The 24,440-nt window shown below is 38.4% G+C and overlaps 1 long non-coding RNA gene across 1 annotated transcript in view; it reads right to left on the bottom strand.

Moving 5' to 3' along the window:
• The window catches only part of LOC114478352 (uncharacterized), a 40,741-nt gene extending 19,863 nt beyond the window's left edge, over nt 1-20,878 (bottom strand). Inside the window, exons 1-2 of the long non-coding RNA XR_003675841.1 lie at nt 20,676-20,878; nt 20,477-20,592 (exon numbers count right to left, since the gene is read on the bottom strand). This is a non-coding gene — a long non-coding RNA (uncharacterized LOC114478352). The remainder of the gene's footprint in view (nt 1-20,476; nt 20,593-20,675) is intronic.
• Nucleotides 20,879-24,440: the final 3,562 nt, after the last annotated feature.

The following is a 24,440-nucleotide window of genomic DNA, read 5'->3' as shown; positions in this document are numbered from 1 at the left end:
GAAGGCTAAGGTGTTAGATTCAGAAATGTAATTAATGATTTACATTTGTTAATGTTTTTTTTTTTATTCTGTAGGAACACTTAGTAGTAAAGAAACTAGCAGAGATTTAAGAATACTCACATATCTTACTCAATATTGCACAATTGGAACTTTATTTTCCGCAAAGGCACCTGTATGAAAGAAAAGGTACAGTTTTTTTTTAAAATAAAACAACACCAATGAATTCAATTCAAAATAAATAAAAAAGTTCCCAGGTATAGATAGATTAATGAATTATAAACCTGAGAAAGTAACCAGTGTCCAATGCTGTTTTTGTGCGGTGCATTACTTTTAATCAGATTGGTCGTCTATGATGTGATGCATTGTATTGTTGTCTGGTCATTTTTATAACAAAACGTAATAATTTACTCAGTAACGGTTGGGTGTAGAAATGTAATGAATTACTTTACTTCTTTTAAAATGCACTTAATGGTTTGGAGGATGACTTTCCCGAAGTTTAGAAAAGAAACGCCCTCTGCACATGCCCGACACTCTACCTGCTTTTTGAGAGGGAACGCCTACGTGTGCGAGAGAGTGTGCATGAGCCTAGGTTTCCTCGTGCACAGCTCTGTTTACAAGTAGGAGTCGACATCGCTCATACAAGCTGCTGGTTCAGCTTACCTTGCACTTTTCTCACTATGTCAGACTCGCCATCGGTAAGTAAAAATCCATTTTCAAAGCACCCGATGCGCACTGGGCACAAACACAAGCACATACGACGGCCTTACGTAGACATGTCGTCAGAATGATTGACGATTAGGAGGACCAATAGTTAAGATGATCCACCCGGAAGTTGAAGCCAAAATAACATTGTCCACAATACATTTAAGTACAAGTCAAATTACTGATTTAGAAATACTGTACATAAGTACACATTCACTTTGATTGACGGTCTCAAAAACAGGAAGTCGAAGCCTATTGGCTGGGCACACTCGGCGATCGTTTCCATTTGTATAGGGGTTTATAGGTCGAAGGAGGGACTTATATACAGTACATTAATGTATATGAATGACCACCAGCAGTAGACCATAGTAAAAGACTAGTTTTTTTGCGTTTCAAAAGAATTATACATGAACATAGATTTCTCAGAAACTCAGGATATCAGCTTTAATGTCTAAATTAAAAACTATTTATATTTAGAAGAAAAGTAAATTTTTCACTGTGAAATCTTGACTGTTTCTTTATTCATTCATCCTTTTCAGCATAATAATAAATACTTCTGTGACATGGCTTGGAAAAAAAAAATAAGCTGAAAAATGTATGCAATTCAATGGCATACAATCACTCAATCAATGGCATACAATGTTTTCGGTTCAAGAGACATACCCCTGTGCATCGTAGCAGTATTTGAGGACTCATTTGCGAATCAAACACAGCAAGAAGCCCATGCTCAGATACGGATCACAGCTCCGATATACACCGATATGCTATCCCTCACACTCCACACCAATTTGATTAATACACTCCAATTTTCTGAGAGATAGTTTTCTTACAAAGGGAAGATCCATTTCGCCCGAAAGATCGAAAGTTAGAAGCCACAGCATAATTGATGACCTCCTGAGACAAATGCTCTCATATTTATCACCACCTGACCTTTCCTCCAATCTCATCCATCATAAATTAAAGTTGTACAGCGGTGGCGTGGCCCTCTCTCCTCTCTCAGCACAACCTTTTGTCCAGAGGTCCCCTCCTCTGCTTCATTTGGAGCTGTTGGAAGGAGCAGCTTTAAAACCTGCAGTTCAGCACCTCTGCTGTTCAGGGCAGATGGTCATCACTGAAAGCATCTGTCAAACTCAGGCCCCCTCACCAGCGGCCAAACAGCATCCTTTTTGCTTCCATCTCTTCCCTTCACACCCTGTGAGTAATTCCAGTCGCCCTTTCTATCAGACGGAGAATTTATGACCCCAAGATATGTCAATTTTTATTTTTGTTTTCATGCAAATGCCCTCTGCTTGGATGTTTTTAGGTTTTATTTTCTTCTAGTATTGTACTGTGACAACCTACAATTAAGAAATAACTGCTGATTTTCAAACATCAAGGTTGGGGTCAATTACAATTTCAATTATTAATATTCAATTACACTTTAGCTACAATTCCGGTGAACATATTTTTTTCCAACTACAATTAAATTCCAATTATTATTTTTCCCCTGAAAGTCATTTACAATTATGTTCTCAATTCCTAAAGTTCAAATACAATTTCAAGTTTTATTTATTGTATATAGCGCTAAAAACAGCCTACATGGGACCAAAGTGCTTAAAGGGCCCATGTTACGATAAATGTACTTTTCTGTGCTTTAAACATCATAAAAGTGCTATTAAGGCTTCATACACATGCCCAAAGTGTTTTTTTCATTGATTCCCTCAATCTTTAGTTAGACGGTGATTTGCTCCTTTCTTTTTGCAGGGCGAGCCCAAACACCTCGCTCCAATTTGATGACTCGTTCTCACTTTGATGATGAATTTGACAGAGCACTGAGCTGGAGAAGCCGCGCCTCCAGGAAGCTCTCTGCCGTGATTGACATGTAAACAGACACGCCCACGAATGTGCGCAATGAGCATGAGCTCGGCTACGGAGTGGGTGGGAGGAGGGTAGGCTGTCCTCTGGCGCCACGTCACTGTGCTGAGAGGAGGAAGACAGTGTCCCGTCTATAGACACGCCCACTCAAGAATATGCATAAGTAGGCTGCAAAAAAGCCTGTTTGTGGAGAGTTGCTCATAAAGTGACTTTTCAGAGGCTAAAACTCTGGAAAACAAGCACGTTAAGGAAAATAAACCCAAAATACTATGTTTTTGGGGTTCTTAGAACTAATGGAGGTGGGTGAAAAATAGCATGATCTCATGTAGTATGTATTTTGGTGTACCATGTGCTCATCATTTATAGGCCTTTTGTGATGATTGTAAGTGATTTTGTGTTTGTATGCTATAGTTTTAGCATCTTTACATTTGCATTTTAGTGCATTGATTATAATGTCTTATGTAAAAGCCCAAATAAGGACAAGAGCTGAAATTTGGCAATAGCTATAAACTCATTGTGCAAAACATCAGTTCCATTCACAGTACTGTAACTCTTTGTATTGTCTCCACTTAAATAAATTCTATTATATCCTAACTCTAACCGAGTAACCCCTAACCCTTACAACCTGTATGGGTATGAAGATTCACTCACAGGTAGTAGGAACACTTGATATGAAACTAATAACGACATATGTGTAAGTCATAGAACTATAACATGGCTCCCCAGTTTTATGGCAATTAAAACTACAAAATCACTTATAGAAACTCAATTACAACGGCAAAAGAAATTTGCAATAACGATTACAATTATAATTATGCCAAAATTGTAATTATTTATTAATTATGCGATTACAATTACAATTGACCCCAACCCTGTCAAACATATATTAAAAACTAAGTTGAACAGCACAGACCTGGCAAAATATGATAAACAAGAGCACTCATTGAGCTCAAACCTCTGCCAATCGCCAAATATCCTCTTCACCAGATAATAGCAATTATCTGGATCATTGATCCTAATTATGGTACCATGATCATTCACACTTTAAAAGCTTGTAACAATGTTCTATCCCCATTAATAGCGATGCAGTGGTTCAAAATATATGGACACCCCCAATCCATGGGTTGATTGAGGTAAAAACCCAACATAAATTAATTGATTTCATAAAGATCAATCAAGATGCGGATTGTTGAAATTGCGTTAATGATCAGAGATAGGGATTTTTTCCATTTTTGAAACTGATCCAGAATCAGTACATTGATTCATTTCCCCTTTAAAATTTGATGGAATCTTCCTTGCCAAAAGGTCTGTCTTTGGTTAAAATTTTGTAAAGTACTTTTGACATATTCCTGCTAACAGACAAACAAATAAACAAATAAATAAATAAACTCATTGGCGGAGGTAAAAATTCCAAAAAACAAAAAGAAAACATTTATGTACGTAACTTTCTAACTCTCATATATCTATTCCTCCTGCCCATCTCTCGCCCCCACCCACATACACACACACACGCACGCACACGCACACACACACACACGCACGCACACACACACACACACACACACACACACACACACACACACACACACACACACACACACACACACACACACACACACACACACACACACACACACACACACACACACACACACACACACACACACCCATCCACACCATCTCCTACTAAAGGCTCCTTTTAATATTGATGAGAGGTAAGGCATTAATGTTAAACACTGAGCTGTGGGGCCAAGCCCTTATGACTCCTCTGTAGTGATTAACACCAAGCAATGGAATAATTTATCATTCGTGCCATATTAAGTGGCTGAATTTTTTAAATCTACATTGAGTAGAGGTCAGTAATTATAGGGTAATGACGTTTTTGTCTTACCTAATCATGGGTTAAATTGCTGTTGTGTTGATATAAAAACAACATGCACTCTACCCATCAATAATTAGTCTTGCAATTGATTTAGTCTCTTGATATTCCAACGCAGTTTGAAAATTGAGAAGACAATCTTTAAAATAATATGATTTGACTTCATTCTCACGACATAGAATAGAATAGCAAAGAATAAGAGTACTCAAATAAAACTGTGAAGCTGTGTCTTTTTTACCAAGGCATTTCTCTTATTTCAACAAATTAGGGTATAACGTGTCAACTTACACAGCCGCTCTTCAGTGCCTGTAGAAAGAGCAGTTGATTCATATGTTTATACTTTGTCATTCAGTGCATGACTACCCAGCACTCCCACCAGAGGCAGCCTACAAGTGACCCCTGAAAAGAGAGGGTCAGAGAGTAGGTCGTGCGGAATGGCCCGGCTGTTGGCTCTGACACTTTCTGACAGCTTTAAGTAGATCTCTTTTTAGCCATTTATTTGGAGTGTCTTGAGGGAGAGAGAGAGAACAGGACGAACAAGAGCAGAGCATGACTTCCTCTTTGAAAGAAAGTGGAGAGTGCGATGTTAGACCGAGCACTCCCTGACAGAACAGATTTCTCGATCAAAGCCATTTGTTTGTTTCATCAAGAGTTTCTGCAAGTTTCTTCAGTTTCTTATGATCAAACAATTTAAACTGCATTGACGTATTGTGTTAAATTGAAGAAAGTTCAAGGTAAGCAGAGAATGAACACATTTTCAATGTTGTTAAAAAAAATAACAACAAGGCTGTTTATGCACATAGAAAAAAGTTTCCAACACACTTGTTTTATCAAATGCATTTTTAACTCGTCCTCATTAAGATCATCATTCTTAGGCCTTATAAGGATGTGGATAGCTGTTAAAATGAATTCAATTTTTTAAAAAAATTAGGTTTATTTTTAAAGCTTAACATATTGTATGCATCTACATTTTCTCAAAATATGTCTCTAATCCAACATAAATGCTAACATAAAAACTTGTGTCTGAAATGATTTAGTTTTAATGAAAATGAAATCAAAACTTTTAGAAAGCTACATTTCTCTAACCTGACAAGAGCCAGATTGATGTGTAGAACTCCTTCTAACTCGAGTTCTTCACATCGATCTGGGTCTGTGTCTAGCGAATCCTTACGAAACCAGGGAGGGACATAAACAGAATGCTTGAAGCTGATTGGGTGAAGCCATTCACACGATAACAAATGATGATGTCACCATCGGCAGAGACGCTGCTACAATAGCAACAAGGCTCCGCTGGAAAAAACTTTCTTTTGGGATAGTAATGCTGCGGTCATTATGTCGTTGAGTGACTTTTGCTGTTTTTGCAACACGAGTATGTGAGTTAAGGCCATGTTAACCTTCCTCCTGCGTCTACATCTTTCTATTTTGATTAAGAGCTATGCAAATAGCGGTTGCCCAGCTAGGTCCTCTCCCCACTACTGCACATGCGCCAGTTTTGCTCCAGTGCTTCTGCCTTCCTCACACCCGGATATCCCGCCCTAAACCACAACACTGCCTCATGATTGGTTCAAACCGTTTTGGTTCGAATTCGAAAGGCAAAGGCGGGAACAGCACAAGATGGATTCTGGTGTTTGTAAACACCAGGAGAATCCATCTTGCAGGCAAGGTGAACATTTCTCCACTAAACAGATCCAATATGCCAACCTGTCCCAATGACCTCTTTTGCATAAGGCCATTTACTGTTTGAACAAGGTTAAATAACATTAAACACATTTACTTAATCAGTGCTGTAGGAGAATGGGCCCAAAAAAATGGCTCACTCTTTATGGTATCAACACTTGCAAATGTGAAAATTCATTGTGGAGGGATGCTTGCATGGTCCATACTTAGTCACAGTATTTTGTGCATTGCATACCTGTTAGGCCGTGCCTGTAAAGCACAGTTGACTCACAATAGTCAAATAATTCAGATTTTAGGTGTCAAACAAATTACCTATGTGAGTGCATCCTAAGAAATCTGACCAATTGTATTCACTTAGTACATTAAGTAGTTCCTGTCAAGACCCATCTTGTTAGTAAGCGCTGGCATTAGCATCACAATGCTAAAAAGGCTAACAGGGTTGTGTAAAATTGTTGCCATTTTCCTCTTTAATTATTTTAATTCGGGACACATTGTATATACCTGCAGGTCAAAAATGCAGTGCTGACATCATCCAGATGAGGCGTTGATAATGTAGCGTAAACCTCTTGTGTCAAAAAACATGATAAATCCATGCAGAATAATAACCTGCAAAAGCAAACCATCAATTCAGGTTTATTTTAAAAAAGCTTCTTATACCAAAAGCAGCTATTTGATCCCTCCCTGTGGATCAGTTGCTGAAGAATGAGGTCCAAACTCTCTGCTTGCTGTGTAGAATGGACTTTTATCTTCACTGAGCCAACAGGCCATAGATTAGCATTATAGATTCTAATTTGAAGTCTTGTCGCTTTTTCCCTTGTCTATAAATGTAAGTGCAACGGCTGCCATCTGCTTGCAATAATGAGCCTGACAACCCTAGTAAATGTGCTTTTTACAATCATAATGGCTGGCGTATTGATCTTAATGGACATAGCGTTGGCTTGTTCTATCAGTCAGGAGGAAACAGTGAGACACAGTGAAGCAACACCACTCCTCATCGAATAGATTAGTTGTTCCTTGGCATCCCTCATGGCCAATTCATGGATATAATTTAGTCGCCATATGTTTTTCTAATTCAGGACAGTTTTGAGATGTCGTGCAGAATAATAGAACACGCTGCCTTCAACACTGTGACGTGTTGTAAAATATTCTTATTCTTTTCTCCTTCCTCTCTTTATTTGTGTGAGAATGCACTAACGTGTGAGGTGTGATTATTTGTCACAGTTGTAATAAAAGTAACTTTCAAATAATGAATATTAGCATATTGTTTTTTTTTTTTTGTCTTTGTGATACTGTGAAACAATAGCAAACTGGTTATTTGAACCATTTCTGGCATATCGTGAGGGATTTATCACGTTTTTAAAAAAGTCAAATCCCATGTTGTTGAATAGCACCATCTAATTTGACGACTAGATTGTTTCACTTTGTGCCATTTGTAACCCTCAGTTTGTTTGAAGTGGTGGGAAAAGATTCATCACAAAGTCTCATTTGTAACATCATTGACACGGTCATAATGATCCTTTGGCAGTATAGAGTAATGGGTGGCTCTGCCCTTTAACCCCAACCAATGGACACATTTAGTTTAGGCCGACGCTCAGTGATTTATTCCTGACAATATTACAGCGTCTGAAGTCAAGAAGCTGAACGCATAGCACACTGAATAGGCCAATCATTAACAAGGCAGGGCATGGGTCACTTTTCTTCCCATTCCACTTGGTGAAAGTAGTTACAATTCTCTCACCTTCCGATTGCTACTGGTTTATGGAGGGAGACTAACAGGGCAAAATAGCCCACAGTCTAGGTAATGTGTTTTCTATTAGACTGGAACTAAAAGTTAATAAATGTTTAGTTTATTAACAGAAATGCTTGTTTTTAACTTTGCAGGAACTCACATTTATTTACTTTTCCTTCTGACCACTCTTTTGCAAAAACTTTACAATTACAAGGTCTATTTTAGGGTTTTATGGGCCAACTGCATTCCATAGGTGGTATTGCTATGTTGAATGGAGACCAGAGTTAAACAGTAGGAAAAGGGGGGGGGGAAACATGAAACAGAAAATAGAGCAGCAGAAAATTGATAGACCAAGTGAGGAGAAGACAGAGAGAAAGAAGAGAGAATAGCTTGGGCTTCTATAAACAAATCAACACATCTATCAACCTGGCCCTCCTGTAAGGGCCACTGGGTCACCAGTGTGTTTGCACCAATGCCATCACTCACTCAGAGTCGACAGGTCAGCCATTCCCAACCAACCACAGTCTGCTTTTCCAATCCAGTCAACAAAGCCCAGGCCCTGGCACTGTCTGTTTAGCTAGAGGGAAAAACTGTCAGGAAAAGTAAGACGAATGAGCCATCCTGATTGACCATTTCCTTAGATACTGAATCAATGGGCTTATTATCACCACCAATTACAGTACTAATACAAACAAATGCTTGGGGAAAGACATCTGCTTAGAGAGATGGGACATCTTGATTTCCAGTCAATAGAGTGAAGAAAGCTCTTTTCTCACTGACCCTCAACAGAGATATTTGTATTCATCTGAGACCCAGAAGCAAAAGAACAAATGAGAACTTTCAGTAAAGATATATTAGTACTTTATTAGTTGGAGAGAAGGAGTATATATCACCGGTGATTCGTGTCAGCCTGTTTCATACTTGGCTTCCTGTAAAATCTAGAATAGAGTTAAAAATTATCCTGTTAACCTACAAAGCTCTACATGATCAAGCTCCTGTATATCTTAAAGACCTGTTAGTGCCCTATCGTCCAGGCAGAACACAACGCTCTCAGTTTGCTGGTCTTCTTAAAGTTCCTAAAGTGTCCAAAAGTAGAACATGAGGCAGAGTGTTCAGCTACAAGGCTCCTCGCCTTTGGAACCAGATCCCAGTCTTAGTACGGGAGGCTGCTACTCTCTCCACCTTTGAAAATAAACTCAAAACCTACCTTTTTGCAAAAGCATATATCGTATAATAGCAATAACCAAAAACGGACATGGTCTCGTTGTTTTGGTCACAATCACAGACCATTACACGTAAATGGTCAACACCTCAGACCATTGCAAGAGACCGTTACATTTGTACACCAAGCGTATAATTAAAGCGGACAAGCATCCCCTCTGTAGTGATTGCTGAGATCACTACGTGTGCTCAATACAAGCCAAAACCATGTCTGTAGTGGTAGCATTTCAGTGTATGGAGGAGGCCGCAAGACGTTTAATATTAATATTAACCTAACCACTAGGAACGAGTGTATCATTGGGTATCACATTTTTTCTGCAGTCTGTGCCTTCTCCTCGCCCTCCGCTCTCTTTTCTGTTTCAGGTGTCTTGATGGTGGAAATGGCAGTTCCTGATTAATGGTGCCTTGATGCTGGAGCTGGCTGTTCCTAGTCATTGGTTCATGGCTCAACTAGTCTGGGACACTCTGATGGTCCTTCTGTTCACTAAACCCCAACCAGTCGAGGTAGATGACTGCTACCTCTGAACCTGGTTCTGCCGGAGATTTCTACAAAAACAAAATAAGGGAGTTTTTTCTTCCCACTGTTGCTAAATGCTTGTTCATGTGGATCTTGTTGGGTTCTTTCTTTCTTACTATGAATTTTATATTGTTAAGCGCTTTGAGATGACTTTGCTGTTTTCTACTTATTATAATGTTGAACTAAATTTAAATGAATACTTCATGTAATACTTAGAGAAAAAAAAAACAAATGCAAATGTCCTGCTAAATTCTGATTTTAAAGAAACATTTAAAGCTGCTAACCACAATATTTGTTATGTGATAAAAAAAAAAAAAAAAAATATATATATATATATATATATATATATATATATATATATATATATATATATATATATATATATACATATATATAATTGTGTAGGCCTCAATAAATCAATAACTCAATGATAATTTACTCCAAAAAATAAGAAAAAAGTTTTAAATTGCCACTCTAAAGTCTTTTTTTTAATCTTCATTGTAAATACTCCATTTGTTGGTGCTAGTTTTGATTTTTGTTCTAGTATGTTCCCGGTATCACCAGTGATATCGGAATGAATTAAAAACACTTATACATAATCATGACTCTACATTCCACACTGCAATTCATTGATCCAGGAGGCAAACACTATGATTTTATCAGCTTGAAAAAGTTACTGGGAGTAGCGTGTTTAAGTTAGTGCTAAATTATGTGTAGTCAGAACTACACAAATATATAGTTTAAAACTGATTACGGATTTCTATATCTTTATATTTCAGGGTTTTCTCCCTTTGTACTCCATTTGGTTCATTTTTTTCCATTTATTCACTCTGATGACCTCTTAACTTCAACATTTTTGACCAGGGGATCAAAACATGGCTGCCATGTCATGGCTTGTTGAAGGAGAATAAAAAAAGGGTTAGGGAGGACCTGCTCTGCTTCACTTCCTTATTATGATGTGATTCACTCCACAGATCTCTACACTGATCCCCAACAGAGACACAATCATTTTTAACACTTTTCTCGCTTTCCCATTATCTGTCTCCAACAATGGCTGCGACTCAACAACTCTCCTCCCACTGCTCTGACAGTGAAACCCAGTCTATGGTGTTGAGGCATATCATTGGAGCCCAGGCAATGCAAACAGCAAGAGGGCCCATTCAGAATGGGCTCTGATGGACGTGGTGCCACTTGAAGAGGACATGCTTGACTTGCCAATCCCTGACAACTGTCTGTGTTTGCCAGGTGGAGCATTGAGGGGCTGTGCAGTCATTTTTGTCACGGTCACCTCCGTTACGCTTTCCACGCTGCAGGGCCCTTGCTTTAAAATCGCTATGGCTAGCTCTGCTTGCTAGCTCCACGCCTGAGCCGGTAGTCTCAAGAAGGTAGCCGTGCATAAAAGCCCATTTCTCTTTCTACACCGTTTCTCACATTTAATTATCTAGTTTCCTTTCCTTCTCTGACTGAGAGGATACAGGGATCCCTCCTCATGCCTCCTTGCTTGTTGATTGTTCTCACAAAAGCCAACAGTGGAGTGAATGAAAGGACACCTTCTTGTTTCACATGACATATTAGAATGCTCCACGAAGACCTCAGTGTCAGTGAGCACTGGACCTGTGTTTGGAGTCAATGAGGAAAGCATTTCAGGCGTGTCACTGCAAGATCTCCAAAAGAGGCGGAAATCTTCATTTAAAATTTGTTATTCCGGAAATCTGCCTCTGTCTTTCTTTGACCCAGTTATCCATATTGGCAATCAAGTGCTATTTTTATTCTCTGCTATGTTGAGTTTCAAGGTAATTATTAATTGTCTGACATTTTAATGGTTCATAGCAGCCTTTAGAGGGTAATGGGATTGGCAATAGCTGATATTATAACTTATATAACTTACGTATAACAGCTAGCTAATTCACATTGTAGGATTCTGCTTCTTAGGCAATCTTGTTAATAACATATTTCAGTATTCTTAACCCAATACTGTAATGTACTGTAGAGCAACTGACAAATGTCCGTAAATCAGTTGAATTAAGCATGGGGAAAAGAACCCCCTACTTATGTGGCAATTCCATTTGAAAATCACCTAATTACATGATTATGTCATTAGGAATGGCAAGTTGGGGGTATTTCAAAAGCCCCTAGTGAGTCTGTCTGTGAAATAATAGACCCAAAAGGACCTTAAAGGTAATTAATCCATTTAACTCCCCTGCTCAAGCTCCACATGCCACAGCCGACAACACAGCAGTCCCACAGTACAGACCCAGAAGAGGGAAGAATGCTGGTGGATTGCTTTACAGAAGTATCCCTTTGAAATATATACATAAATGACAAACGCACCATTCTTCTCAAGCACAATGGGAAAGTCCTTTTCCCAGTCTCCCTCGCCCTGTTGTGAGAAAAGCTATGTGGCAGCAATTATAGCTCTATGTACTGTACAGGGAATCTAGCACAAGTGACTCTACATTATTGTAAAAGAAGGCAGTGTTTGCTTATAAAACTGACATTAAGTTAGTTGCTTATTAAACTCTATATACTCTTCAAGTTGCCTCTTTGGGGATATTTTACTAAAGGATTTTGAATTTAGAGTCACGGGGAAATTAATTAGAGCATTTAAGCCAGTTTTCAGGCTGACAGTTACCAGTTAAATAGTAAAAACTAGACACTTTTTGCTGCGGAAACTTCACTTTTGTCTTAAAACAGACAGTTGACTGGTATATTAAACTTTCACATGGTTGACTTATTGACCCAAGAGAGTTGGAGATGATTTAAATAAAAAAGATGCATAGAAAATAACTTTCAGCATAATAATTCAAGAAACACACACAGATAGACACAATGGTGGTCCTTCAAATGAAACCCTACATAACGAGGTGTAGTCGGCCTAATATATGACCTTTAAAAACTTGCTGTCGTTCTCCCACTTCTTTTTTAGCACAATGTTGGATCCCAATATCATGTTGAGTAGATCAGAATTGTTTACACCATGTGTATCGGTATTCAATAAATAACTGGTCGTTGTTTTGTAGTATAGTTAATGAAAGAGCGCTGTCTTCAAAGCAGGGACGGCGCTACACCGGGGCTAAGAGGTGCTATAACACTGTCAAGGATTTGTGTAGCCCCAGTTAAGCATTTTATTCAATATTTTATAATGTTTTTATTATTATCAATTTGTTAAGTTTAAAAACAATAAAAAGTTCCCGAGCAGCTGTTTTGGTCCAATCCAATCCCTGCTTGTACTCCAGTGTGTGTGTGTGTGTGTGTGTGTGTGTGTGTGTGTGTGTGAGGGGATGGGAGGGGCAGAGAAGTCTTTTTCACGCATCATTTTAGGGTTCACTCACAGTCCAATGCAATGGATAATTTTGTAAATAAGAAAAAAAGAGTTCCCGTAGAAAATGAAGACCAAGAGCCCTTCTCCAGGGAGCCTCTACAAACTTGTACGCATTTCTGCCACGCTGCCCGTCACATACGCTTCATGTGAGCGCAGTTTTTCCTGCATGCGGCACGTTAAAACATACCTGAGAAACCGAGAGGCAAACCCTCGACTCAGCAATCTTTGCGGTCTGTCCATACATGCAGAAACAACAACAAACACATTGTTCTCCGATAAAACAACTAGGGTGAGTTAGTTCTTCTCTGACGTTTTATTATTGGCAGGCGCAAGAGTGGCTGTCAGGTGCTGAATAGGTCACTTTTGCACTTTAAGTTTTTTGTTGCCATTGCCTTGTGTGTCACTTGTTTTATGCGTAACTAATTTGTCAAATACTCTTTGACAAAATTCAGATCTATCTAAAGTGCAGTGTTGCACAGCTTCTTTTATTGTAGAAAAAAATAGAAAATCCTTTTAAAATTAAAAGTATTTAAAAAAAATAAAATCTCAGCGCCCCCACATATCAATCATGCACCCCCTTAGCACTGGGAGAGAAAAAAGAGCTTAGAAACAAAATTGTACCTGTTAAGAAAATGTACGATATAAGATTGATAATAAAGTGAAGGTATGTATTGCCATCATTGATTAGGATATATACTACAAGTTGCAAACTCTGGCCAATAAATTTTAATGGTGCTTGTTAATAATAAGGCCATAAGCAGCAAGCAGAATAAATGAAATATGAATGGTGGCGAGTGTAGATTGTGAGAAACGTCAAGGTTGTTCTTGATTTTTACTGTACAACTTACTGGGAAAAAGTGTGAGCATGACACCTGTGCTTTGTTATATAATCTAAATACAAAAACAATTCGCTACACTAAGCCAATGTCACAGTCATTTTGATATGGATGTAGTACAGCAATGTGCAGCTGCACTATAACAGTGAAGCCAAGTTTCCCGTGCTGCAGTAATTCACCGGTGCTGTCCTTGTCAAACCACCTGGCCTGAAGATAAATATGTCATTCTTTATAGTCCCCATCAGAGTCCTGAACAGATTCATTTGAAAATAAAGAAAGAGGAATCCTCCATCTATTAAATCTATCATAGTGATAAACGGTCATTTAAAGTGATCGCACATCCCCAACACTTGACTTTATGCTTGGTGTCTCTATTTCAGCCGACCCTATAGAACTACTGGTCTGTTTGTAAAGAAAGTGTAGTGGGTTCAATAAAGTGTCTCTTTATGTTGGTTTTATAAAAGTGTACAGACAAGAACCGTGACATTAATTTGATTCTTACATCGGAGGACGATAAAATGTGGCATGCTGCGTGTAACTTTGAAACCCATCTGAGTGTGATGATAAAGTACTACACCGCGGTGCTCAAGATGTCCACAGGTGTCTCCATCTTAGAGCCAAACTCAAACAGATTGGCAGAACAGTGTGGTGTGGGTCATTTGGCTCTAAAATCCCTTCACTTTATTCACTGCACCACAGAGGGATGCCCTCTGACCCTCTTCCTCAAACTTTTCATATCGGAAAAAAGAAAGAAAATGTCTTTTTATTTTTATTCCATCAAAATGTTCAAAAAGGTTTCTTTTTTAAGTTTGTAATAAAAAATAAGTGTGTTCATTTTTTTTAAATTACTTTAACAAATACTTAAAAAAAAAAAAAACAATATAAAGAACACACAAAAGTACAGAAAGGTAAAGCTGTCACAGGGGGAAATATATTTTGGATCACTATATTGTACAAACATTATATTATATTGTACAAACAATATACTTGTATTGCACGAATAATGTAGTATATTGTACAAACATGATAATATATATTGTACAAACAATATCCTTATATCATGGTATTATCATGTACCAACAATGTACTTATGTTGTACAAACCATACAGTATATTGTAAAAACATGATATTATATTATTCAAACAATGTACTTATATTGTAAAAACATGATATTATGATGTACACACAATACAATATATGTACAAACAATATACTTATATTGCACAAACAATATAGTATATTGTACAATCATGATATTATGATGTACAAACAACATGCTTATATTGTACAAACTATATCCTAATATCAAGGTAAAATGATGTACCAATAATGTACTTATGTTTTACAAACCATACAGTATATTGTAAAACCATGATATTATATTGCACAAACAATATAGTATATTGTACAAACATGATATTATGATGTACAAACAATATACTTATATTGTACAAACAATATACTTATATACAATATAATATATATCCACACAATATACTTATATTGTATGAAAATGATATACAAACAATATACTTAAGAATATTGTTTGTACAATATAATGTCATGAATTTGCAGATCTCTGAAGAGAAAGATTGTGTTCTTTTTAAAAAAAAATACATTCATATACCATTGCAAATAAAAGAAAAAAACCTTGAGTTTAGACTGTTAAACAAAAGGAAAAGGCAAATGGAGAGGATCGTTGAGTACACACCTCCTGGTGTTTTCTACATTAAGTTAGAAAGAGAGATGTATGCCCTACCTGTCCCCACTGCTATTCCTCTCACCTTGCAGTCTCACTTTATCACTCAATCGTTCTCCATCTCTTCCTAGCTCTCTTTAACTCCTTTTCAGTCACGTCCACCCCGCTGTCAATTCTGCTCCTCTTTCAATCTTCTCACCCGCTCTCTCTCTAATACTCTAAAAAACTACTCATTCTGCACCTCATTCTCTCTCTGAACACTTTCACTGCACTTACCAGTCCACCACAGTGACTGCTGGGCTGTAAAATGGCTATACGAAGGGGAGAAGGGACGAGCTGAGAAAGAGCCTGGAGAGAGAGGTGTTAGATTCTTGACAGCAGGGTCTCCCATTATCTCTGTAATCTGGTGATAATTAGAATTAGTGCTTCGGCACCCCCAGGGTGAGATTTTCAATGCCTCACAAATGTTAAGGACCTAGTGGAACACACTTACCACAACACACACACACACACGCGGAACGCAGAGTTCCACGTATAATCTTTAACCTTAATTTATGTTGGGCCAAACATTTTCTGACTCGTCACATTTATCGAAAAACAATTTTTAAAAAAAAAAAAAAAAAAAAGCCTTGCATGTATTGATCACATTCAACCTCTAAATTTGTGAGGCCACACACACACACACACACACACTTTGAAACCCAAACCCCTACCTCACCCTCGTCCTAGCCTCTGGGCGGTGCACAGCTGAAGGTAACAGTGGGTCACTGGTGTCGCTGGTGTGAAGCTGAGTCCTCTCTGCCCATTAATCTGCTGCTAATTAGAATGCTCAATAGACTCCTAAAATAGATGTTAGCTGTCTAATTACGCAATCAGCAAGCTAACTCGCTATTACGTAAAGAAATTGATAAGAGTGGTTAGGAAGCAAAGAAAAACTTGAGGCGGAAAAAAAAGGCCAAACAGAGGGAGAATGCACGTTGTCTTACTACTTTGTTCTGTTAGTGAAAATAAATCTTGTTTTTAATCATTGTCAATATGCCTCCTATATGAATGGGGTTGTCAGTATACAGTAGATGTCTATATTGATAAAATAAAGGAATCACTCCCTGATTAAAATCTTTTTCTACTATTCCTTATGTTTTCCATGTGAAAATGTTGGGTTTTTCTTGTTTAGCATAACTTTTAAAGTTTGCATTGGTGTCGTAAAATGGTCACATAAAAATGTAATTAAAATGAAAACAATAGAACAACTACTTTAAAGCTAACATATCAATATTCTTATCAAGGAGATAATCTATTTCTGTTACACTTTAAAAGTGTTGTTCTTTTAAAGTAACGTTGAGTGTGTGTGCACGTGTGTGTATTTTATTTATTTGTTTATTTGAGTGGGACAGCGTATATTAATCGACAGCCAAGTTGTAAATACACCCAGATTTAGCTAAAAGCTCTTTTCCATCCGTAGTCCCATGGTGCAGGGGGTAGAAGTAGATACAGAATATAAAAAGCTAAACATACACAACTCCACAACAGTATGACAATACACAGTGACAGTGTTGTGAAAAATGCAAACACAGCAGACATAATCAGAGAGCGCACGTTGCAAATACAATCATATTTAAACACTTGATTAAAATGCCTGAGCCTGTTCAATATAACAAAATACACTCACTCACACGTGTGTCGTCTTTTAGCCGGTGAACGATGACTTTGATTCAAATGCACAGTAGTACGTATATGCAGTTTAAATATTAAACTATCTCCGTGACAAATTAACTTGAAGACAAGGGTGTTGCTGCTTTACTGCCACAGGTCAACCTTCCAAGAAATTAAGCTGACTTTCCTTTGTCGCCGTTAAAACACTGAGTTTCAAGCCTATCGCCATCCCTTCCACTTCACAAGTAGAACTTTTGATGAAGAAAAATGAAGAAAAAAAGATCATCACATCAATCACTCCATATTCGCTACTGAAGAGAAAGTTACTTGAGGTGTGGTCGGAAGGTAAAAGGCCCCGGCCATGGCCTTTAACTAGTGTCGTCTGCCATGAAATGTTGTTTTGGTGTCAGTCACAGCCACTGTGACCCCCGCCGCCTCCACACAATACCCCAGCACCCCCTCAGCCCAGTGTGCAGCTCATTCACTGAGCACCAACGTGCATTCCAAGCCATCACTTCCCCTGGAGACTTTCTTTTCCCCTGTCCCTGCCTCTCCTTCTCACCCTCGTCACTCCCTCTCTCCCATTCTTTAGTCCGGTGTCTCTCGTCCTCACACACAATGGTGCAGAATGGAGCAGCACACATGCTCGCAGCAGAGATCAGCGGCAAGAGGCAAGAAGAATGGTGGAGAGCCGAGTGTGTGGAGAGCAAAGGCTTGACACAAAGCTTGGAAATGTGCGGTAACATTGTATGTGTTTTTTTTTTTTTTACCTAATTTGTGATGGTGACTTTAAAAACTCTAAAAAATGACTTATTTTTTGCTCAATTTTGTGGTTTATACAATCAATGTACAACATTATGAAATAACCATTCAGAGTAGAATATTAAGGTTTGATAATTAGAGTAGATCAATCAAAATGTCAAAACATCAACAGGTTAATTTACTTTTGCATCTGCTTACAATAACTTTCACTAAGATCTAAACAGAAAAAAATAAAATATTATTAATTTACTACTTACATTTATTTACATGGAAAGAAAAGATTCAACACAGGTCTAATTTGATCCCAAAACAGTGTATGATTAGTTATTAGGTTATTCCCAGAAGCTCCTATAATATACAAAATAAATAAATAAGTGAATTAAGAAAGGATTTTTTTTTTTCTTCAGTGCAATTCAAAATCAAACGTAATCAATACAAACAGTGTTTGTAAAGAAGGCCATTAAAGCAATTTTCAGTGTATGCTTGACAATCAATTTACATGTATTAAGAATCAAGTGCTGACCTAAACCAAAGCATGTCCATGGAAGAGCAGGTTACTATTGATTTAGTCATAGGGGGCATGATGCTGCGTATTTTCCTCTGTATGGAGAAAGAGTATAACGTGGCCTCAAATTGACATAACATCCATTTAATCAGAGAGGACTGTGCTTTTTTATGTTGTTTGTGCAATAAACTCATGAGTGAAAAAACTAAGTGTGCCATGAAAGGAGCAGCCTTTATTTTGTGGGAACAGACGATGCAAATGTGTCAATCAATCAGAGTTTCAATTACTTTGAAGCTACTTTAAAAAAAAAAAAAAAAAAAATTAGCTTTCCAAGAAATATTATTCCAATGTTTATTAGTTACAAATGAAGTAAATGAACTCCATTGTTACTTGTTACAGCAGAAAACAACACCCTCAACCCCACTGCCTGTCCATTTAGAAACATCCATCCACAGCGTCTCGCTCCCTTCCTGTGTCTTCCTCCCTTGCTGTTGTTTGGAGATCGATAGAGTCACCTTGGTTAGCTATTTGTAGCCTCACATTTGGTGGGGTTATGTGAGTGTGTGTGTGAGAGACTGCTCCTGTGCGAGGCATGGGGCAGGTTGCACGTGTGTGTGTGTGTGTGGATGTGTGTGTGTGTATGTACAGGAGCAGGAGAGCACAGGATGTGAAGAAAGCCATGAGGATCAGCATTCGCTACAGAGCCCTTTTTTGCTCCTCTTTAAACTTGATCAAAGGCAATAGTAGTTAAAGCCCATTAGGAACGTCCCTCACAAATGCAGGAGAAGAACTTAGCATATTATAAAAATCTCTCTTTTTCTCCCCCCCCCCCCCCAAAAAAAAAAAGCAGAGCTGTTGAAATGAAAATATGAAAGCATTATTGACTATAATATTTACAACAACTAAAAAAAAAAAGGAAAATAAAGGATAAACTTTTCTCATGGAAAGGCCTGAGTTCAAAACCACACCTTTGAAATCTTGAACGGCTTCATTCACACTTGCCAACTGGTTTATCGAAATCACCACAGTTATTTGCTGTGGTTGTCGGAGCTTATAAAAATACAATTTCAACTGTAGGGAAATGGTTTTGATGGATTTCACTCACATTTCCTGCACAGGGCACCTGATACAAACAGTGTTCTTTGGAAAAGTTTGTTCGTTTTTGTTCCCCGCATCTTTTTATTTTTTGACAGTTAATAACGTTTGGTGTGATAATGTAAGGTCTTATTTACTTGTTTTTTTTTAGATTTACTACAATACTCAATAAAGAATAGGAGGGAAAAAAAATGGTTATATGAAATTAAAAAACAAACAATAAAACGTATTAAAGTTAAGATGCATAACCAGGGTCAAACGGTCTTTTCAGACTGTGATGGGAGTGGCTGGTGGATGAAACAGATACATGTATTATGACTTAAATGACAAATTACTGCACGGATGTTAAGCAAAGACCTAAACAGTGACAAAATAAGTGAGGGGACTTCCTCATGCTGCTTACAGCTGCAGGACCGGTGCCTGGTTTCCCAGTATTTTGTGTGATACTCTAGAGGAATGAATTAGAATAAACATATATAATCAGATAATTAGGCATTCAACACAGATCACCTCCCCACATGCAGTCAGTCTTCGCACACATGCGAGCGCACAGTGAGTGGCATGCCTCGGGCTTTAGGAAGCCTATGAAAGCAGATTAGCAGATGTCTAAAGACATTAGTAAGTACTCAAATCTCCATGTTGATTTTTGTTCAATGATCAATTAAAGGTTTAATATTATTCAGCAAAAACAGAGACTCATTCTCATAATAATCAAAATATATATATATACATTTTTCAACAGATATTTAAAAAGGAAACATTTTGGTTTCAGCGGAAAAGCAAGCTGACAATTTAATCTTTACTTGTCCAGTTTGAAAAGAGCTCCAATGGAGTAAGAGGACTGGGCAATGTTGCCCTTGTTCAAACCACCTTGTCAAATAATTACTCAATATTAATCTGTTATTAAAACTGTCAGTAGTTCAGCTAATCCAGCTCCACATTGATATCACATCAGTCGTGTATACCTGCAGATGAATTCTCATATCCTGTCCTATTTCTTATTCATGATATCAGTCAAACTTACCTCAGTTTTAACCCCTCTTTTCCCATGTTGAAAACAATCAGGCAGGAAAGATGTTTTGTTTAGTGGCCAGGGAGGACTGGGCTTTGTCATGTTCCATGGTGGAATGACTGCACCCCCTAAAGGTTGCAAAGGGGAATTTCAAAAATCCGGTCTACAACAGCTCCTGTCCTCAGACACCCCACCTTTTCCTCCGACTTACACCAGACAGTAGCACAGAGGGCCTTTTCGTGCCACCGACATCATCATCCGTCCTCCACCGGCCTTCTCTCATTTGCTAGGGTGCTTATGATCCATTTCCCCTAGATATGAGAAAGTTGCTCCCTCAGAGGAAGAAAGCAGTCAATCAATGCTACTGAAATAGCCCCACTCCATTAGCAGGCGGTAACAAGAGCTGTGCCCTTGCTTAGGGGACTTTAGTACAAGCGGCTCCAGTCCTAGTCTCTCTCTCTCTCTCTCTTTCTCTCTCGCTCTATCCCGTTTTTTTCACTCACCCTTCTCTCCCTAGACTGCCAAACTAAAACCAGAACCAGAGACTTTTAGAGTTTTTATGGCATATCTTCCAACAGCATTCCTCATTTCCACCAATCTATTTCCTCTTGCCTCAACACCTGCTACAACATTACATTTGTGTCATTTTAAAAGGCTCTTTGTGTTCGTCTAAACATCCTTGTCCTTGGCTTGTCAAGTCAGCCCAACAGTCGTTTGGTCAGTCATTACTCTGTTTGCCTAGTTAGCCTTGCTGCTTGCCTCTAAAGACCTCTAATTGTATTAAAAGCACACCCCTCTGCAGGCCCTTACACCCCGATCTTTGTGTCGCAGAAAGCCGATACCTCAAAGCTCCTTTTGTTTTATACAAGGAAAATCATTTGAGAGTAGACCCCGGGATCTCCACCTGGCGTGCATGCCTCTCTCAACTGCAGATTATTACAAGGAACATCTGCTCGGGGGTCACTGACAGTGTCAGTTGGCATAGGAAGATAGACGGCATGGGTCATCTTCACTTAAGGCTTGCACGCTCTCCTGTTTGAAGTGTACATGATAAATGGCTTTAGCACACAGGGACTTAAATAAAAGAACGATTAGGATTCATTTTCTAATTAAGCGTGTTTTAAAAGGTAGGAACTTTCTAAGGCACATGTCAAACTCATGGCCCGTGGTCCAATTCAGGCCCTTTGAGGCATCCAATTCGGCCAGCAGGAGAAAGTAAAAATGACAGAGAAAACACGAGTCATTGTGTGAATGAAACTGAACAATATTTGCAGGGGCACAGTTTTACTGGTGCTTTTATCGCATTATTTTAGTCATTTTAATTGTTAAACTGTTGAAAAAACTTCTTAGATAATCCTTCATTACATAATATTACCCTTAACTAAATAGAACTTGGTCACAAAATCTAAGCTGAAGATCCTGTTGGGACTGATATCTATCACTTTCGGTTTCTTGCATATTTAGTATTTTATGTATACGTAGAAGTGCAAACTAGGGTACAATAATGTTAAAATTACTCATTTACTCGCATAAAATCTGCGACCCACTTGAGATCTAGCTGCTCCATATTTGACCCCTGAACTAAAACGAGTTTGACACCTCTGTTCTAAAGTATAATAAAAAGGGAAATCTTTACTTGTATCATACTCTACTCACATGTATTACCTTTCATAACTGATAAAGAGAAGTTAAACTACACCGGTTTTACTGAAGCACGCACTCTTTGACATCTACCAGCCTTACATTTGATGCTGTCTTTTCTCCACCACATCCAGCCTGCCCCGTCTTCTCCATCCCCCCCATCCTGTCCTGTGCTAACCCAAAACCGGCTGGGCGGCACAGAGATTGTAGCTGTGTGTAACACTGTGTCAGGTGCTATTAGAGGCTGTTCGGTGGCAGCCTCCATCACTCTCCGCCTCTCCGTGTCCACTCCAAGGGTGAGGCAGTGCAATTGCCTTACACACACGTGTACCACAGTGCAGTGACAGGAAGGCCTGATTGGCAGTGACATGACAATGTTGCAGAGGGGATGATGCAAGGAGAGAGAGAGAAGGGGGCAGAGGTGGAGGGACCCAGGTGGTATCGAAGCAGCTCCACAGGGTGTTTTTCTATCCAATAGGACAACAGAAGAGAGAGAGTTAGCAAGGCCACTTTCTGGGACATATCACTGCACACTGAGACACCAAAGGACTATTCAGTAAAAGATTTCACAGTTTCACTAATATACTGGTGTGCTTTGTGAAAGTCAATGTCTTTTTGTGAAAACTTAAAAATTATTAGGTATTACCAATATTGGTTTTAGGCTGCTTTCACACCATCCATTCGGCCTGGGTTAGGGCTCTAACGATAACCCTAACCTAATCCTAATCACCTTCATTTGGCTCAGTTTGCGTTCACAGTGCATTTTTTAATCCACTCTAAACAGTGTCTGATGCAGTTGCATGAGCTTGTTGCAGGAAGGGGCCTTTACTGGAGTTGGAACAAAAATGAACGAGAAGAAGAGACTCTCATCTATTGGTCAAAGCCAGCGTGTGGAAAATTGTGCCGTCTCCACTTGTTCTTTCACAACACTCAACAATGGAGCAGCAGCGAGTTGATGTGATTTAGATATTTTGTTTTGCGTCGTAGCCAGTATCCTGCCCACCAAACTTCCTGTGTTTAGTTCAAGCCGAGAGCGTTTGTGTTCACAACACCCCTGAATCGCTCTAGATTGGAAACGCCACGAGTCAGACGAATCCTAGAATCCGTGGTTTCAAGCACTCTAGGATTATTTGGTGTTAAAGCTGAAATCCAGAGTTTCTGAGAGGACGTCTCGATGTCCCGCCCTCAACAGCCTCACTTCCTCCCACTGCCCCTGCAATCTACCAGAAGCCACGCCTCTACTTTTCTGCGCATCACGGAACATAACATGGTTGATATAGGTCTGTGGGTCAGTTGTTTCCATTTGTATAGGGGTCTATAGGACGAAGAAGGGACTTATATATATATATATATATATATATATTAATGTATATGAATGACCACCGGCAGTTGCATTTCAAAAGAATGATGCATAAACATTTCTCAGAAACTCCAGATATCAGCTTTAACGTATCCTAAGTTGGCGATCTGTAGCCTTACAAACTTTATAATTAAACCAAATGAATTATTTTCAAGCTAACACAAGGGTTAGCTTAAAGTAAATACCATATCTGGAACAATTCACATTTTAAATGCATTCAAGCTGCTGTAGAACAGTCAAATTAGAAACCCTGCTTTGTTGGAGAAGCATGCATTAGGCCTCCAGTGTGGCTGTCCTTGCCCTGGAACCATAACGCGTTAATTATGATGAATTAAAGACTAAACAATAAAGCATTAAAAAACAATAATGCCGTTAATATCTGTCGTTAATTGCAATGTTCAGTTTCCACTTCTCTGGAATGAACTGTACTAAGTGTTATTTTAGAAAGTTTACAAAAAACAAGAAAAACATGACTATAGCTTACTTGAATTTAAGCTTGTGCTTTTTGAACAATACAATCGTAATATTTGTTATTCAAATTGCACATTATGTTGGCACTCAGTGATGAAAATAATAAAAAAAAAATTTTGTCGTTTAAGCTCATGTATTGTTTTCATTGACTCAAACATCTACCAAAATTAATTTAAACTGAAAAAAGTTGGTTATCGTGTCAATATTGTTACGCGATTAATTTAGATCAATCGAGATTAATTAATTACAAAACCCCAAATAATTGAGTTTTTTTTTTTTTTTTAATTGGGTCTCACCACTAGTTGAAACAATTCAAGCAAGATGCCTTCTGCTTGTTTCAGCCTATTCAAGCCTTTCACAATACAACACATTATTTTCTCAATATTATAAAAACAACAATGTTAATCTTAACATTAGTGATTATTCACTATGTCCTAATTCATAATGTAGATGAAAGTTTGTAAAGCTGGAAATGATCATGAACATCCCACATAAATGTGCTGA

Source organism: Gouania willdenowi, chromosome 16 (genome assembly GCF_900634775.1).
Source record: "Gouania willdenowi chromosome 16, fGouWil2.1, whole genome shotgun sequence".
Lineage (NCBI taxonomy): Eukaryota > Metazoa > Chordata > Actinopteri > Blenniiformes > Gobiesocidae > Gouania > Gouania willdenowi.
This window is presented reverse-complemented; position numbering and strand designations above follow the sequence as displayed.